General features: G+C 40.3%; 1 long non-coding RNA gene across 1 annotated transcript in view; it reads left to right on the top strand.

Moving 5' to 3' along the window:
* Positions 1 to 5,303, top strand: part of LOC112487649 (uncharacterized) — a 29,749-nt gene extending 24,446 nt beyond the window's left edge. The window contains exon 3 of the long non-coding RNA XR_003050954.1: positions 4,236 to 5,303. This is a non-coding gene — a long non-coding RNA (uncharacterized LOC112487649). The remainder of the gene's footprint in view (positions 1 to 4,235) is intronic.
* The last annotated feature ends 13,732 nt before the right edge of the window (positions 5,304 to 19,035 follow it).

The raw sequence follows: 19,035 nt of genomic DNA, 5'->3' as shown, positions 1-19,035 counted from the left end.
CTCCTCCCCCTCCCCTCGCTCGTCCAGCTCCAATATAAGGGCGGGAATGCAGCGGACAGCACACTCCCAGATTAGACAAGTAGCCAGTCTGCACCGTCAGCCAGGGCAGCAGCAGCAGCAGGAGCCTGCGACTGGCACCATGACCTACATACAAACATCGTTCTCCGAAGGGTGAAAATGATAGGACTCCCTTTACATGTCTGACGCACAACTTTTTATACAGTGCATAAACAGACGTGTGGATGTTTTTTTTTTCTAACACCTCTATATTTGGAATATATTTATAAAATGAACACTCGGAAAGAAAGGTCAGACTCTAAAGGTCACCACTGTAGGAAGTTTATCAATTAGTTAACAAAAACAATATTGAACAAATAGGGCGAGATAACTAACAATAATTTCTCCGACGAGGTGAACATGTGTGGAGATCCAACTGATGCAGGAGTTTCGATTGGAATTTAGGGAAATTTTCCCAAAGCCTCACTCTGCCCACTTGACAAAGCATGGCTTTTGAGGCAGGCAGCGTGTCTGTAAGTGTGACTGGTCTGCCTGCGGTCCAGATCTAGGTTCTTTAGAAGGTGCGAACAGAGAGTTTTTTTTTGTTCTTTGAAATAAAAAAAAAATTATATAAAAATAGATGAACTTTTAGTCCTATTTTCTGTTGTTTTTTCAGGCCAGATTTGGTGAATTGCGATTCGTTCGTTTTGTCCTGACAAAGCTTCCTGACACCACTTTATGAAGCGAGCACCAACTGATGCAGTATTAGACAGCCATCTGAAGTCAGGGCTAAGGATGAAACAGCGAGGGTGTAATGATTCTTTTTGATGTTGGATCTCAGTGAGGGTGAAAGGGCTTTGACAAGTGTGTGTGGGCCACAGATCCAAAAATCAAGGCGGGACGTTGTAACCACGGAATCCTCTGATCTACTGAGGTGCCGTCCAATCTAGAAATAGACACCTGATGACTTCAATGCTTCTTTAATTTGCTCTAATTTAATTTAATTTTGCTCTAAATGTAGATGCAGTATTGCAGTTACACACACACACACACAGACTCTGCAGTGCTGCATGTTGCAGAGGTAGAGCAACGGCAGCTCTGGGAGTGGAACAGAATCCAGGCCATGTGAGTTCATCCACGCACATCTCTGTGTGCTACGTCCCACATTTTCTTTTCTTCTTCTTCTTCTCTCTCTCTCTTTTATTTATTTATTTTTTCATTGTCTTTTGTTTCCTTTTCCCCCCCACAAAGTGCTACTCTCACTTTGCTCATATTTCCCATCATTCAAGGATGTATGCCTCCCATCAATTTGCTGGTCTCTTGGGTGACAAGTTTATTAAACACAAGAGAGAGTGCTGTCTTCTTCTTCTCTCTCTCTCTTAGGAGGAGAGGGAGGAGGACGAGGAGGAGGACGAGGAGAGGGAGGAGGCAGCAGTGAAACAGGAGTGTGAACGGGGGTCTTCTTACAAGCTCTGGCAGTTTTTAAGCAGTTGTGTTTTCTCGATGTGATTGGGTGCAGTGATGCTGATGTATTTATTAAGTGAAAGAATATAGATGGCCATCCCCTCCCCCGCACCGATGTGGAGATAATTACTTATTTTTGAGCGATATCAACCACATCAGACAGCAGTAATTGTCATGTATTTTAACGTTGACAAGATATTTTTTTCACCAACTCAATTACATTTCCACAAACGCTAGACTCTGCCCAGCAAACTACGGCCCGGGGGACCAGATGTGGCCCGTTCAGCTTTTTATTCCGGCCCTAAATGATCATTTTCCCCGCAGTACCCACGTTTCCCCAATAGATGGATAGGACCAGATGTATAGAAGCATTTTAGCCTTTTGCATGACTTTTACATGTCGTTCTTGTTAATTCACACAAACGCTCCATCTTTCTGCTCCTGACCCGGCCCACCTGTTCAATTTCAGGACAACTGTGGCCCGCGAGTCCAAAAGTTTGTCAACGTCTGTTCTATGCCGTAGCTAAACGGTAGCTACGGCATAGAACACGCAAGGAAAAACTTTACTGCCTTTACTCCCTTCTTGTCTTTAGTCTTTGAGTTTTAGGTCGTGACTCTGACACAGGTTTGGCCCATATCTAGCCAAGCTAAGCTAAGCTAATACGTCTTACCCAAACAACATCCACAGTCGATAGTGAGCGAGTTTTTTTTTTTTGTAATGTGATGCGCAACAGCTTGCTTGGACTCAGGACTCAGACTTTGTGCTCATAAGGTTTATTTTTTTAAATAAATGACCAAACATTAGAATTTATGTATAATTTTTTCATTTTCTTTTTTAAACGGCTATCAGATTCTTTGAAACATACTGGGATGGTTTTATTTTAGGGTCTGGTCATTTTCTAAATGTCCTGCAGTTTGCGGAGGAAATTGTGCATTTTATGAGGACTATTTTCCAAATGTGGATTAATGAACACTAACTGATCGGCACATTTTACACAAATTTCACCCATTGTTACATTTCCGAGTCGTAGAACCTCCATACAGCGAGGCTGCTTGCCTCGTGCGCAATTATGTCGTCATGCCCGCACACCGTCGTCCATGAAGTGAGGGCGACACGTACAGAGAACAGCTGACTGCCTCTGGCATCCATTCCTCCTCCTCCTCCTCCTTTACCTCCTTTTTCTGCCGCAGGCCATAAACCCAAAACAATGAGCTGAGAGACAGGAAAACACTCTGAAGAGCAGAGGCTTCTCCGCAGGTCAATCACTGCACACAATTACCTTCCAACTCATGCAGTTATTAATTAGTCTCATTTAATATTTAATATAGCCGTTTTGACCCTCGGTTTCTGGGTGTGGGTTCCAGTCGGTTGTGGGGAAGGGAACGGTATATGTATATGTGGAGGGAGAAGATATCAATGGCTGGAAATCTGGAGGGGGCAGGAGTCTTTATTTCCTAATGATTAAATGATTAGCCGGCCTAATTGAACCAGGAAACGAGTGAGTTGCAACAAGGACGAGGCGAGCTGTGCAGCTAAGCAGGAAGACTGCTGAGTGCATCATCTGTGTCTCTCTGTGTGTGTGTGTGTGTGTGTGTGTGTGTGAGTGCCATCATGCTCAGCAGCGCTAAACACAAACTGAAGCAGAAACATAAGGCGGAAGCAGAGAGGCTTCTGGGTCCTGAGAGGTAATATCTCACCGACGGCCTTCGTTAACAGTATCGACAGTTAGTTGACAAATTCACTGTTTTCCTAAGTTTGTCAGTGACCATCCCTTATGTGAGCTCCTCTCTCTTATCTCCTTGGGTCCTGCTGCCCCCCCCCCTCCTTTTTTTTTTCTTCCACTCCCTTTATCCCTTTTTCATCGCCCACGAGACTTATTCTTCTTCCATAGTCTTTATCTTTGGCCATCTTCAGACTGCAGGTGCTTCAGATTAAAAAAAAAAAAAAAAGCTGGAAAGGCCGCTGTGTAAAATATGCATGAATAATTATTGGTGGAACTAAAGGAAAATCATTAACTGGTCTGTTAATGACTTTGCGGTCGTGTGAATCTATTTATTGTCGTAAAGGTTTAATTAAAATTATGATTGTATTTATAGCATTTGGAGCAGTATGTTCACGTTAGTTCGCAGAATTTTTTTAAGAATTTAAATTTTTCTATATTTATTTTCTATATTTTATATAAATACCCACTGTGACTTAATGCTCCACATACCTGCATTTATAATTAGCTTGGAAGCTCCTTCAATAGTAAATAACAGTTCAATTGACAAGAAAAGCATTGAAATTATATTTACATACATAAGTGTTTATATTTCTTTATATCACAGTCACAACAAATGGTCAGTTGTCCTACCACTGACTCAGATTCTTCCTCCACTAGTAAAGACGAGTCTGAACTGTCCCAGGACAGTGAGACATTTGTCTCGCACTGAGACGTCATTTTTCCTGAGCTATCCGAATACCCAATCCTCTGTTGTGAGTAAAATCTTGCAGAGAAAAAATAAAAAAAGAAAAGAATCTATTTTTATTGTAGTTGTCTGAACGAGGCCTTTGTTCTCCTCTGCCCCCACATCTTGTTCCTGTTTTGTATAAATTTGCTTCTCATTCTCACACACGCTCTCTCAAGGGCGACGTCTCATCCAATAATCAATAACTGTTTGCTTACAATGTGTCTGCCCGTTTGTGCTCGTGTGTTTTCCGTGTGCCCGCGGACCAGCGAGTGTGTATTCCAAAAGGTCTTTTTGCCTAAACGTCTTTTATTTCTCCTCCTCCAGATCGTCGCCCTGACCTGTCACCTCGTCCTTCCCCCCTCCTCCCGGTCACCTCTCAGACCTGCGTCGCCCCCCCTTGAATGCTTTGCTAAAGCTGGTAAAATGGAACCAAATCAACTGTTCAATGGATTTGGTCCCCTTCAACCAGCTGTAGCTGTGCATTGATCACTCCGAACAACAACAAAAAAAGCTGCAGGAAGAGCAGAGAACGAGAGGTCATCGACATCGAGGGAGGCTGCAACAGATCCTGCAGAGACTCTGACTGTGGATGAATACACAGCATGTGATAGATATTGGTGCAGTTTTCCCTCGCAGTAGTTGAAATAAGATCAGGTAGGTAAATAAAAGTACGTTTTCACTGTATTCGTAATGACGTAGTGCTGTAAATGCAGTAGTCAACCCTTTTAATTTTTCTCTGGATCTGTTAGCGTGTGTGTGTGTGTGTGTGTGTGTATGTGTCCTCTAATCAATAAAACTGCATCATGAAGTTCATATAAAGTGCTGAAGTGGTCTTTGCTTTGAAGCGCAGTCCTGAGGGAAGCCTCACGAGACAGACAGTCAATCCAGGGGTTGTGTGTGTGTGTGTGTATGTTAATAAGAGTTGACGGAGTGTTGATACAATTCCTAATAAAACTTTTTTTTATCAGTACCGGTGGTCTTGTATTGTCTTCTTCAATATCCTGATCCCCCTCATTTGTTTCACATAAAAAAAAAAAAATCTAAATTTACAGACACTCCCTGATTCTTTGTTTCACCACGTCTGTTTGTTGATGTCTGTCAATCCAATTGTTTTTATCTAAACCTCAGTTTCTTGAATTTTCTTTTAGTCAAGTTCACCACATGGAATAGTTTCACAGTGAAACCAGTTATAAAATAAATCAGTTCAGGTGAATTTTCAGAACGTTCAGATGTTTTAAGTTTGTGTTTATTTATGATGAATTATAGTTTATTTAACTGACACATTTTCATTACATTTTCTACCTCAGGCACAGGATTATAAAATTTTATGCATTTGTTTTAAATAGACCCAATGGGAAATTAAGGCGTGGAAATGGTTTGATCATCCAAAAAGAAAAAAAAAAAAAAAAACCACACACATAAAAATTTAAAAAATGGGATCAAAAGACAGACATTATAAACTTCAGCTGGTGTCAGTGACATCACACACAGATGTTCACATGTATGTGAAAGGCTCCGAAAAGCCTGCGTTTATAGACGATGATCATTAAAGTGTCAGTTTAAAGTACGACCGGGGTTGTTTCAGGAGGAGTTGAGGAACAAAAAAAAAAAACATGTCTGTGTCTCCAGCAAAAACAAAAAGACTGGCCTATTGTTTAAAGGTCACAGACGCACACGACAGACAGATGTGATGGAGGAGCCAGAGTTCTGAAGGTGTAGAGAGGAGGTGAAGATGATGAGGGGATGATTGAGGGCAGGAGGAGGACGACGACGGAGTCCAGGAGCCAAGCTATATATATATATATATATATATATACGTTTGATATTTCTAAGAAGTAGAAATATAGATTTCTCTATTGTCTTTTCAGAAAAAGAACATCTGAGAAGAAGCATGTTGTTACGCTAGTCTATCTACTTATCTATCTAAACCTCATTGTTTAACTGATACACAACACAATATTATATTTCCTTCAATGTTATTCATAGTGTTTTTTTGAATTTTTGAATAATTTTAAATAAATATATATTATTTTCACATTTTTACTTTTGAGAACTTTCTTAAGCTTTTCACAACTTTTAGTCCTTGTTACTTACTTTCAACATATAGGTGTAAAATATTTAAAATGTGTGCCTCATCTGGTTAGTTATTATCAGTGGTAACTAGTTACATTTACTCTGTTACAAATAAAATGCTTCTTGGAGTAGTTTTAAATCACTATACTTTTTACTTTTACTTGAGTAGATTTATGAAGCAGAAACAGTACTCCTACTCCGCTACATTAGGTTATACTGAGCTGGTCACTTTTATCAGAGATACTGGATGAAGCTGTAGCCATCCAGTATCCAGTATCTCTACTTTTATTTTGGCAGAGAGAGACGTCCACCCAAGGTCCACCGTGTGACTGAGCCTGAGGAAATATGTTGTGGTAAGTTTGACCTAAAAATGTATTTTTTATGTTTACTATTATTTCATCAATTTTTATTTTTATTGCAGTGCTTAAATTGACCTAAAGATTATTAATTTGTTTTATTTTATTGATAGGACAAACTCTGTAATTTTGTCTAGTTGATTGAATGCTCAATAAAAAATAAATCAGATGTAACTCAACAGTTACTCAGTACTTGAGTAGTTTTTTCACCCAGTACTTTTTTTGCAAGTATTTATTTGGATGACTACTTTTTACTTCTACTTGAGTAATATCTTTCTGAAGTAACAGTACTTTTACCTAAATACATTTTTGGCTACTCTACCCACCTCTGGTTGTTATTATTATTATTAATAGTAGTAGTAGTAGTAGTAGTAGTAGTAGTATCAGTAGTAGTGCACAAAACTGTCTTTATTTTAATGATTCATTTTAACTTTTTACTTTATTTTCTGATTTGAACATTTTATCTTACAATTTTTTTTTAATCTGTGACTTTTAAAAAATATCTAAGATACTACAACTATGACACGGCTAACTTTGATTATTGTTTTTAAACATTAATATATTATTGACGCAAAATATGTTTTATTTAAAAAAAAAAAAAGACTCCCCAGCTTCTTTAAAACGGAATGAAGGCAGAAACAGAAACAGAAGAGAGAGTGAAGTAGAAAAAAAATCAAACCTTCAACCCAAAAGACATTTTACACTTGACTATTTTTGTAAAGTTTTGGTTTATAGTCAATAATATTTTTATGGCCCAAAATGACAAAACATTTGTCTCAATTGACTTTATAGTTATACAAAATGAAAAACATGTTTTACAGTTTCACAAATATTAATGAAAACCAAAGCAAAGAGTTTGACTTTTATGTACATTCCCCCATGCCTTAAAGACCATTTTGTGAAAACTATGTCTTAATGAAACCAGTCTTGGAGTAAAGAGATTGGTGAGCTTTAAAACAACATTGCACTTTATATTTTTTCTTAAAGCTACTCTGAAGTATTTAAAGTCTGGTTTGAATGTTTTCTTAGCTGTGTGTGCAGTATTATGACAGTAATAGAGATACTTTTTGTGTCATTTCACTTCTTTATGTTTGTGTACTAGAGTTATTTAACTTGGTAACACCTTAATTATAATAATTTAATATGCAATTACTCAGTTTTTATTTTCATTAATTTCATTAATGTGTTTTATCTTGAAAAACTGTCAGTGACGGAGTTTTGGTTTATAACTCGTAACCTTGTTTTACATTGAGCCGTCAAGTGAAGTATAAAAAATATATAAAATTGAAGCTATCACGGTTTCAAGTCTCCCAAAAAAGTGTCTTAACGTCCTTTCACTCACCTCCTTCATCTTCCCTCCCCTCCTCCTCCCCCCTGCACCACCTGCTGTGCATGGCTCCAGAAGGTGTGACAGATGTTTTAATGTGGCCACGATTCCTTATCACTGCTCAACTGAAAGCTCCATTTGCCTCGGTCCGCCATGATGGATGAGGGGCAGAGGCTAAGCGCGGGGAAGACGCTATGCTAACGAATAAGAAAAGCCGAGGAGATGGTGATGGAGGAAGGAGAGTAAGGGGAGATGATGGGGCAGAGGGGGGAAGTGTATCGCACGGTGAAGATGACACACACTTGTGAAAATGTTGGATGCGGCCGTTTTCTGTTTTTCATGTCCTGGGTGTGATGAGCAAGTGAGTAATTACAGGAGGGGAGTGTTAGCAATTACACAGGGATGAAACAGTGTCAGGAGCAGAGAGTGAGAGTGATGCTGCTGCTGCTGCTGATGCTGCTGCTGCTGCTGATGCTACACAGACAGAGAAATCAACAAGAACATACACGTTACAAATAAAGTGGCAAATAAACAAACAAACCGACAGGGATTCTGATTAAACCAGGCTGTGTTTACAACCTGTTAAATCTGTGGGATTATGGAGAGTCAGCAGTCGTACGTCTTGGGGATGTTTCCCAAGACGGAGGAGGGGGGAAAAAGAAAAGTTATTAAAGGGCAGAAGTCACCCATGTGGGCATCAAACCTCCACCTGTGAAGCATGGGACTGGGAGCATCACGCATTAAAATTTCCCTCCAAAATTATTCATCTGACTTATCTACACAATAGTTCCGTGAAGCTACAAAAATGTTGGTAGATTTAGGAGCTGAGGCGGTGGAGCTGACTCCAGTCTGTCCTGGGATGAAGAGAAAAGCTGAGTCGATGAGATAATGATGGAGTTTAAGCCTAGTTTTTAATGTCAGGATGATTGATGATGAGCAGCCGGCTCCTGAACACACACACCTGATCCTGCTCCAATTATGAAACCACACAGAGCAGCTCACAGCCATGTGAGTGGCTTAAACACGAGGTTTTGATGGTGTCACCCGTCTCCACTAAACACACATTTAACATGGTTTATTTCAGTTGTCGTTTTCTTTTTTTTTCTCGAAATGTTAAAGGTTAGCCAATTCAAACGCCAGGTCCTCGATTTATGATGTCGCTTTACGAAAATAACTAGTTGGTAAGCAGAGCGGACGGATATGTGGTGCTATACGCAGAAGACAGCTTTGTTTACAGTCGCTATATGTTGGATTGTGCTACGTTTGCTTTCTTCAATTTGTGTTGGGTTTTTTTTGGGGGGGGGATTTCTCCCTAGATTATGATGTTACTACTGTGTTGGCGTAGGTGAGCGACACAGGTACTTATGTATGACATTACTAAACAAGTATAACATCCAGGTATTGGTTCAGTGAGGATGTGAAAACATTTAACATACGGAGTGTGAAAACAAAATGTTCGTACTTGGATTATTAACCCTGGCAACCAAAGGCTGTTTGGAGTTTCACTATCACAGGAGTGAGGCCCCCAATGAGGGACGACTGAGCCGAGCCCATCACAGCCCATATGATAACTCTGCCCTTTACTGTACATTGATTTATTTATCAACTTGCTGACAACGGAGAGCAAGAAGCAACCAGCCAGGTCTCATAAAACAATGGCAGACATTTTAATATAGAAATTGAAATGGAGGGGAGAGCGGTGTAGAAAGGGAGGGAGGACGCGTGTAAAGTGCAGCGTGAGTGGATGTGTACAAGTCTGAGTGTGTGTGTGTAACGACTCACTCACCTCTGTTAGACATTTGAACGCATTCATTACAAACTGATGAGAAATTCAGAGTAAAAGTCAAGGTTTTTCAATAAATATTAAGTTTTTCATTTTGACCCACGGTGTATTTGAGTTTGACACTCCTGTTTTAGGGTAACGTACTACATAGAGACTTTTCCGTGGCAAGGTAAGGTAAAACTGAACTGATCCATTCATGTCATGTGACCACTGACCAGGAGAGACCAGTGACTCGGTTCTAAATCACAGACATTTCTTTTACCCGAAAAGTGACGGATGTGGGCCACGACTATCCCTAAAGCAGACCACATATAATATGACAAAATTGGCCCTTTAATTAAATGTGGACACTTCTGGAGAAACATGTAGTACTTTGAGTAAGATGTCATCTGGGCCAAAGCAGTTTATATATATATATATATACGCTTTTTGTAGTTGGCTGATTAAAAGGACTGAAATCCCTTAATCCCATTATTGCAAACCGTATACTGCTGGTGTCTCAAACTTCCGGCCCACAGGGCCACTTCCAGTCCGGCTACCTCCAACATCTGGCCCACACTAGATGTCTTAAAATAATACAGTTTTTTAAACAACAATCTGAAGGAAAATAACGTATTTTTGTTGTACCGGTACTTGATTTTGGATGTGCTCCTGATGAGATGATGACGCCAGTATTGGACCTCAGCTCAATTCAGTTTGATAACTGGTATACTGTGTGGGCCAACAAAAATGGTAAATATGTCAAATAAAGATTTTGAGTAGAAGATGTTTCTATCTTGGTTCTTAAAGAGGATACAAGAAAAAGGAAATGGGATTTCCCTGCCAATCAATTACCCTCAACAGTGGAAATGTATTTTGTGATATGTTAGAGCAGTATAGTATAGAGCAGGGGTCATGTGGGCTGAACCGGTACAATCAAAATTACCATGGCCATGTTTTTCCACTTTGTTTTCATCCAAAATACAAATATATAAATACTTGTTAAAATTATTTATTCATATTTAGTGATATATATAATTTTACCATAATATCCTGAATGCCTGTGTATTATTTTCAGAATAGGATTAGACACCTTAGTTGGTCAGATTTGGCCCACGAACCACATGTTTGACACCGCTGGTGTAGAGAATCCCGTCAGTGTGAAGCTTTCTCAAGTTCATGTGTTATTGAGTTTGAAACGTATGGAAATGCATATGAATAACAAGTAATATTCCAATTTGTCAAAAGTCTTCAACAGATTTTATGTTTCTGAAATGAGGAGCCCCAAAGTGTTCAGAACAGGGGACGACCCACGGCAGGTCTACTGCGTCATAAATCGCTCCCTCTTTCACCCCGGCGCTGCTGGTGAAAAGCTGATCTGAATAAGCAGCCTGGGTTCAGCCTGGCTCCACTCTGACGGAGCATCTGTCTAAATTGTTTATCGGCCTTATTTTCCCATTTCTCAGGGGAAAAGAGGAGCAAATTCTGTGAAAAGAAATTAATGGAAAAGGGACCTTTTTTTTTTTTTTACCATGGGCCACTTTCCCCCTGTAAATGAAAAATGACAGTAATACGCTTTCATTCAATAATAGAGGAGAATTCAGTAAAGTAGTTGGATGTGATATAGTGAGAGCAAAGCACCGGGGCCAAATGTGCGTACAGTACGGCGTGTGTGTGTGTGTGTAGCAACTATTGTCTCTGAACACAAAGAGGAGTGCAGGTAAATAACAGTCTTGTTTAAGGAGATCACACAGCGTGTGGAGAAATCCTTGTTGAGGGACTTGGCAGGACCAGGCGTGAGCCTACATCTGAATCCCATCTGAATTTCAATGAAGTGAATCTAATAGTTTTTTTACACATCAGCAGCACCTCAAGGTGCAGTGACACCCCGCAGCACACAAACACACAGGCAGACGTATGGACCCATGTTCATGTGTAAAGGAACTTTAGGCTGATGCAGGCCCAGAAAATGTCTTTATCCAGATACTGGAGACTGGCTGAAACTGGTTTTTAACTAAGCTTCTACTGACATTTGTGGAAAGGCATTTTGTTGCAGTGTCACAAAATGTTGTCTGAACCTGCATCTAATGTCCCATCCATCCTTCCATCCATCCATCCCTCATCCATCCATCTATCATCACCTATCCATCCATTAAGACTACAAACGTCACGAGCTAATTTTGTGTCTTGTGGCCGTGGTTGTTGGTTTAACTCTTAGGTTAGGGATTTATCATCGACATATTGACACATTTTCTCCTGTATGTATTTATTTTCTCTTTGTCTTTTTGTTTAACAATGCTTTGTTATATGGTTTGCTAAATAATAATAAAATATGTGCAAATATAGATTATTATATAAGTTCTTTTTTTATGTAACTGTTTTAAAAGAACATTTGAATGTGATGTATAATGTGAACATGTCTTATATCTGATGTTACATAAAAGTTGAAACGCAAACACTTCCCTGACTCAACACTTTTTCTGACAGTGATAAAAACTGTGAAAAGCCTCAGTTATAACAACACAGCCTGAGTGGTGCTTGGATGAAAATATGGGTGGAGGTCGAAGGCTGGTGGAGGTGTGATCCAACACATGACTGCTGAGTAAATCCTGGTGTAAATAAAGTAGTAAGGTCTATTGAGTGTGTCTTTCTGTAACCTTGTCCTCTTTTTTCCGTCCTTCCTTCCTTCCTTCCTTCCTTCCTTCCTGCCTCTGTTCCTGCTACACAAGGGCTTTCAGTAAAAATCTATTGATTTCCTCTCCCCTCCGTCGCCTCTTCCTCCTCCTCCCCTCCTTCTACACACATAAGCATGCTTGTCTCCCCCTCCTAGCCGCTTCGGAGAAGGAAGAAAAAGAAAGTACTGTAGCAACATTTCATCCAGCGTGTCATAAATAAAGGGCTGCTAGATATTTAATCGACTGATAAACTGACGTCCTGTATCAGGAAAAGTAAAAGTCAATGCAAGTGCAGCCGGGAGGTCTACCACAGACCTTGGTACACACATACATAAAAGACACAGTAAGCGTCACAGTAAACTACAGAGGAGAACTGGCCAACAGAATAATTCCAGTGCACTCTGCTGACAGTATCATTCTTGTGTACAAACACTGTTTATCTTACTTTTATTTCCATTATGGAGCAGCATGTAGGATAGAACTGTGAGGCGAGGGCAGAAAAACTCTCTCCGGATTCCGCCACTCACTGTGCTTCCTTTCGCAAAACAGCCGTGAGCCGAACTGACAGAAGCGAGAGTTTTTTTTCCAAGAGGGCAGCAGACCAATTAACCTTTTGATCCAGATTCTGATATTTAATCTGACACTGTTAATGATAGGATAGTCTTACTTGTATTCCAAACTTTTCCATACCAAGGCGCACTTAAAAACCTTTAATTTTCTCAAAAATCGACAGTGCTCCTTATAACCCGGTGCACCTTATGTATTTCTTTCTTGTGCTTACCGACCTCGAACCGATTTTTTATGATTGTCTAACCCAAATCCGTGCAATGTCGCGTCGCGCGATATTTTATGATTGTCTAACCCAAATCTGTGCAATGTCGCGTCGTGTTCTAACCCAAATCCGTGCAATGTCGCGTTGTGCCTCCCTACACCCTTAGACGGAGTTGTGTTTTTGTGTTGTCGATGTATGGTGCGATGTCGGACGACTCAGACACATGGTTGTCGATTTTTTAGTGGTCAAAAACTCTAACTCGAAACTTTTTTATCGATACAGGAAAAACACACACTCTCTCTGCAAAACAACATCCGCTTCCGCACGGAACAGCGTCAAAACAAACAACACGGTGACCATCCAGAACAAAAATATTGACAACCGCCTGACTCTGGAAGGGCGAACAACAACAGTGTCCAACTTGGGTGACTACCCTTTTCCACAAATCTCCGTACCTATAGATCTGCGACTCCATGCGTGCCCATCTCACCGATATTGTCAAAACCCAAGTGAAGCAAACTAATTCAGGGCTTGATTGTTCCGCTTATTTTTTTCGCTGACTGTTTTGTTTTGCTTAATGCGCCTTATAACCTGGTGCGCCTTACGGTCCGAAAAATACGGTACAGTAATAAACTGTTGTTCTGCTCCTTCGTTCTATTTCTTATCAAGATCTGGTCATTGTGCGGTAGCTAGCTACACGCTAGCTTGGGGAGCAGAGCAGCTAGACAGCAGACATGAACTGCCAGGTCGACACAGATTATGACATTGTCATGCTGAAGTTGCAGCTGTCACACGAGGTGAGTTCAGGTCTCAATGGAAACTGGATGATTACTGCAGTTTATGCGACGTACGGTTCAAGACAAATGCTTTTTTTGGATGGAATTATTTTGTTTGTGATTTTGACTGACAAATTTACAAGGTAAATTGACCAGTATTTTCTCTGATTCTATTGTTTTCTAAAACAGGCACTTTGTTGAGGTAGATTCACAATTCAACTGTTAGAAAAAAAAACAAACAAAAGCAAATGCAGTCTTGATATATTTTAGTCATCTGCAGGTGTGAATGTTATTTAGAAGTTTTATTTCATCCCCAGTGGTTGGCCTCACCCCTGACTGAACGACTCCCTTTTACTTTCATTATGTTCAGTCTCCCGAAAAACAAATCAAGGTCCTCAGAGTTTCTTTTCCTATTGTTTAAATATGCAATCAAGACACATAACCCAGTCTCTGACAGAGTGAGAGGAAATCATGTTTGATAGGTCCACTAATTTAACACAGTGTTTCAGCCAAACTTATAATCACAGCTCTGGTGCTCTTAATTATTCTAGTTAATGTGTTTTTACTCACCATTTTCATTCATTAACCTCAATTAGCCCCAGAAAGTGGCAGAGAAACCCTGTTGGCACTCACTTGTCGCAATGAGAGCGGCTTTTCTACATTTCTGTGTGTGTGTGTGTGTACGTGACAGTAATGAAATGATAATTGGGGCTGGGAATAATTAATCGGTCATTACTGTGTACAATCATAATAAATGTGTTGTTAACATAAATGTGACACTACGAGGGAACAGGCACAGATGCCCCGAACGCTCGTAGTTACACACACACACACACACAATGACTGACTGGATGTCTTATTCAGCAGGGTGTTGAGGCTAATTTTACTTGAATTTTAATTTGTAAAATATTGAAAGAAGCTCACTAGTGCGAAGGAAAACAAACTAGCCAAAAGTAAAACCCTCAGCATTAGAAAAGTTGAAATCCTGTTTTACTAATGATTTAGCCCTACTGGATGGCGGTCGACACGGTGTTTGGTGTAGCGCTCCTTTTACTGTTTTTGTGTTTTTAATGACCTAATATCAGAAATGAGGTCATTAGAGGGACAACACAGACAGGAAGGTTTGGAAAAAAAGCTAGAGAAGCCAGATTGAGCCAGGTCCTGGCTTCTTCAAGCCAGGACCTGCAGCATGCACTGGGGCGGTTTGCAGTCGAGTGTAAAGCCACTGGGATGAGAATTAGCACCTCTAAGTCTGAGGCCATGGTTCTCGACTGGAAAAAGGTGGTTTGCACCCTTCGGGTTGGGGAGGAAGTCCTGCCTCAGGTGGAGGAGTTTAAGTATCTTGAGGTCTTGTTCATGAGTGAGTGAAGGACGGAGCGTGAGATTGACAGGCGGATCGGTGCAGCGGCTGCAGTAATGCGGTCGCTGTATCGGTCTGTTGTGGTGAAGAAGGAGCTGAGCCGAAAGGCGAAGCTCTCGATTTACCGGGCAATCTACGTTCCTACCTTCACCTATGGTCATGACCGAAAGAACGAGATCCCGGATACAAGCGGCTGAAATGAGCTTTCTCCGCAGGGTGGCAGAGCACTCCCCTAGCTCTGTCACACGAGAGGAGCTCGAAGTAGAGCCGCTGCTCCTCTACATCGAGAGGAGTCAGCTGAGGTGGCTTGGGCATTTACATCGCCTGCCCCCCGGACGCCTTCCGCGGGAGGTGCTCGGGTCCTGTCCCCTTTGGAAGGAGACCTAGGGTAAGTGGTTGATGATGGATGGATGGATGGAGTGTTTTTACCCCGGTGTTTACTCTGGTTCCCAGAACTTTTACACCAGAGATGAACTTATAAACATCCGTGCAACAACTCCACTGGATTTATTCCCCGAGTTTCTATCCCCTTCAACCAACATTTTGGATATTTTACTCAAAGGCGCCCTGGTCATTACCAAAGCAGCGATGCGTGTGTAGACTCAACAACTTAGTGTAAACTCAACAACTTAGAGCTCAATGCCCTAAAAACAGTGGAGATGACAGTGGACTTCAGGACGGCCACAGGGGTCATCAGAGGCACTCCAGGACTAACACGATACTTAAACCAACTTTGTAAGGAGTCTTTTAGTCGTTGCCATATTCATGATGTAGCTGCGACATGCACGGCATCCCCATGGTGGGAATCAACTTACTCGGTTGCTGTGTATCAAAGTTCTGAGGCCATGACAGTGCCATTTGGAATGTTTAGGGTACACTCCTTGGCTTCTGGCTTCTGTTGGGGAACATTTTAACTTCCACTTTCCAACGACTCATGCAATGGAACAGTTTTCAATTCTTACACCAATGTAATGCCCCGACAAGAGACAGGTCAGATGCCTCCGTGCACTTAAGAACTTGGTTCTGAAAATCACAAATGTTGTTCTGAACTTCTTTATTTCTCTCTAACTCCAAGCTTCCTAATTGCCTTTTCCTCCTCACACTCATTTCACACTCTCTCTCCCTCTCACACACACCCAAGAACACAGTTGTTTGAACTAAATAATAATGAGTTGAAAAATGTTTTTTTCCAATCAAGTATTAGACATTTGAGCGGACCTCATTTGATTTGATTCGAGGCAGCCCATGATTGAAAAACACTGATGCAGACTAAATCTACTAACTAAATCTAAATGACCTTTAAATGGACAACGTTAGAAATGCAACAGATAGATACAAAAAAGTGAGTAGGGTAGTTGATCCACAGCTGCTGTCTTTTACTTATTTCATTCACATTTGTCCTCTGTCCTTGAAAGATAAAGTAAACATTTTTTCTGTGGCTGTTTGCACAGGAGAAGCAGTTTACAAACATCAGTGGCCAATGGGACTTCACACAACTCTAACTTCAAATAGTTCAAAATGTCTCCATCCCTTTATATATATATATATATATGTATAGTCAGAATGATACACAAAATGTGAAGAATATGTTGTATTGTATTGTTCACACAGAACACACACATACTGTAGCATGTGTTTGAAAACTGTTCTGCTGAGATTTGCATAGTGGCACTGAATGTCTTTTTTTTTGTGGAGGTTTGTCTAAATGGGTCCATAGATAAAGAAATGATCCATTGTGACACCACAGTCTTAGCTTTTTGATGCATACAAAAGTTATCTTTGTATTTTCCACAAGGAAACAATCTTGATATTAAACATTGTAGGGAGATGGGAAAACCAAGTATAACTGAAATGAACGCAGGCTGTCAAGTGTCCTTTTAATAAAAAAAAGAATTCAAATGATCAATTCAAAATGGGTTTTATAAATCTCCAGATCCATCTTTTAGAACTGGAATTTGTAGAACAGGCAACATCAAATAAGAACACAGAAGCAACACACAACAACAAAACATAGTCTGCACATTCTCAGCAACTACAATGAACAACAATGAGCCAAAACAGAGTGAGTGAAGGAGGGAGGTATTTATACCCAGGGCACCAGGTGACACGAGTGAGACTGATGAGCAAGGACTCACAAGACACAGGTGAGGGTGATGAAGTAATCAACTGTGGAGAAACACACAGAAGGAGCATGTGACACACAGACCTGACAGCTATGCTTATATTTGTGCATTTTAAATTGTTTATTGCATTGTTTATTTCCTAAATGTGTTCACTTGGTACCAACAGACTCAAGATGGTTTATTAAAAAGAACTCTGCCTCCTTAAAAAAAGAAGTCATTGAACTACAGATTGAAGAATGAAGTCTACCAACTTATTTGTCTTTGTGCTTTCTTCAGAATGGTTAAACAGGAGCGACTCCACTCCTCAGTTCTATATACACATCCTCCCATAACCCCATCCTCCCACCCGTGCTTTGATTGGCCTGCTTTAAACTACTGTATGCATCCTAAAGAGGAGGGAAGTCCCAGCGGGCGGCCAGATAATGAACGTCCTCTAGCTCTCCCAGAGAGGGGCAGAGAGTTACAGAGTGAGCGAGATAGACACAACATATTCACTCCAGTCCATCACATCATGTAGTCCTATAGTGTCCCACCGCCCCTTTACCCCCACCCTCTTTGTCTCTGTGCCCTCTGTACTGCGCCTATCTCTCCTCTCTGTGGATTTACCTGTACATGCACATATGGCGATGAACTCACTGACTGTCTGCACCGCTGGCCACGACATCCAAACATATCTCTATGTCCAGACGTTGACCTTCAGATACTGCGAGGCTCCTGGGAATGGGATATATATATATACATACGGTGTGGAATTCTGGAATGGCAGGTGTGATTTCTAGTCCCGATCAATAGATCTTAAAATGATGTGTGATGGTTTTTAACATTTTACGCTAATTAATTAACTTTAATAATACTTATAATAACTGCTTATGGTTTATTTTGTTAATTTTTTAACCTCCGTTAACGTTCAGCAGTTTCATCCATTTTCAAAGGTAAGTTGTAGATTGTATGTAATTCATTGAAAATTCTTGAAATTATTGTACTTTTGGTTATTCCTTGGAATAAATTCAAACCTTTTTGGCTACACATTTAGGTTATGCAAATATTAACCTTTGTCATTTAGAAGCTAAAGCTTTGAAAGAAACATTTTTGTTTATCGTCGGCTATAATTATTTAGTACTAATACATGTTCCTGCTTTTGATTATTATTTATTCAAGATACAAATATATTGCATTGCTGTGTAATAATAAAAAAAATTATTTGCAACAATCAAACAATAAACAGATATCTCAGTTCAGAACTAAGCTGTATGAGTCAGGTTCTGGGTGAAGCTGCTTAGTTTGAACACACACACACCAAGTTTTTATGTTCTTATGAAATGCATTGTTGCAGTTGTAATTTATGGTCGATCTATGACTAGACTGGACTTTATTAGAAGATAATTAAACACTTGTTAAGCTACTATGGGCCACACAAAATGAAGGCCGCATTCGGCATGCAGGCCTTGATGCAGGGTAATAAGCTCAGGTCCCCCGGACTGTGTTGTTAAATTAAATTCAATAAATTACAATGTAATGGTAATGTAACTGAAAATGCATATTATCAAATAATACATATTTTAACATTATTTGTGGTACGTGCCCTATGTATTTCAGTCAAATTGCTTGAGTACTTTAGAAGTAAAGTCAGAGGCAAGGTTGGGATTGACGTGCTAGGTTGATTAGGATGATTAGGATGTTGGAGTTGAAGCTGCCAGACCAGAGCAGCTGAACAGACGAGTTTAAGAGGCTATAAATATGGTGAGATCCAAACAGCCGAAACACACCGTCAACCACTGAAAAGAGAGGTCAAAAACAGGAGTAAATATATCCTCTGCACATCCAGGTAGAAAAACCCTGCAGTAACTTGCCGTCCCGATCACTACTACTCACTTAACGTCTCGATTCTGAGCAGAGTTCA

Source organism: Cynoglossus semilaevis, chromosome 10 (genome assembly GCF_000523025.1).
Source record: "Cynoglossus semilaevis isolate Cse_v1.0 chromosome 10, Cse_v1.0, whole genome shotgun sequence".
Lineage (NCBI taxonomy): Eukaryota > Metazoa > Chordata > Actinopteri > Pleuronectiformes > Cynoglossidae > Cynoglossus > Cynoglossus semilaevis.
This window is presented reverse-complemented; position numbering and strand designations above follow the sequence as displayed.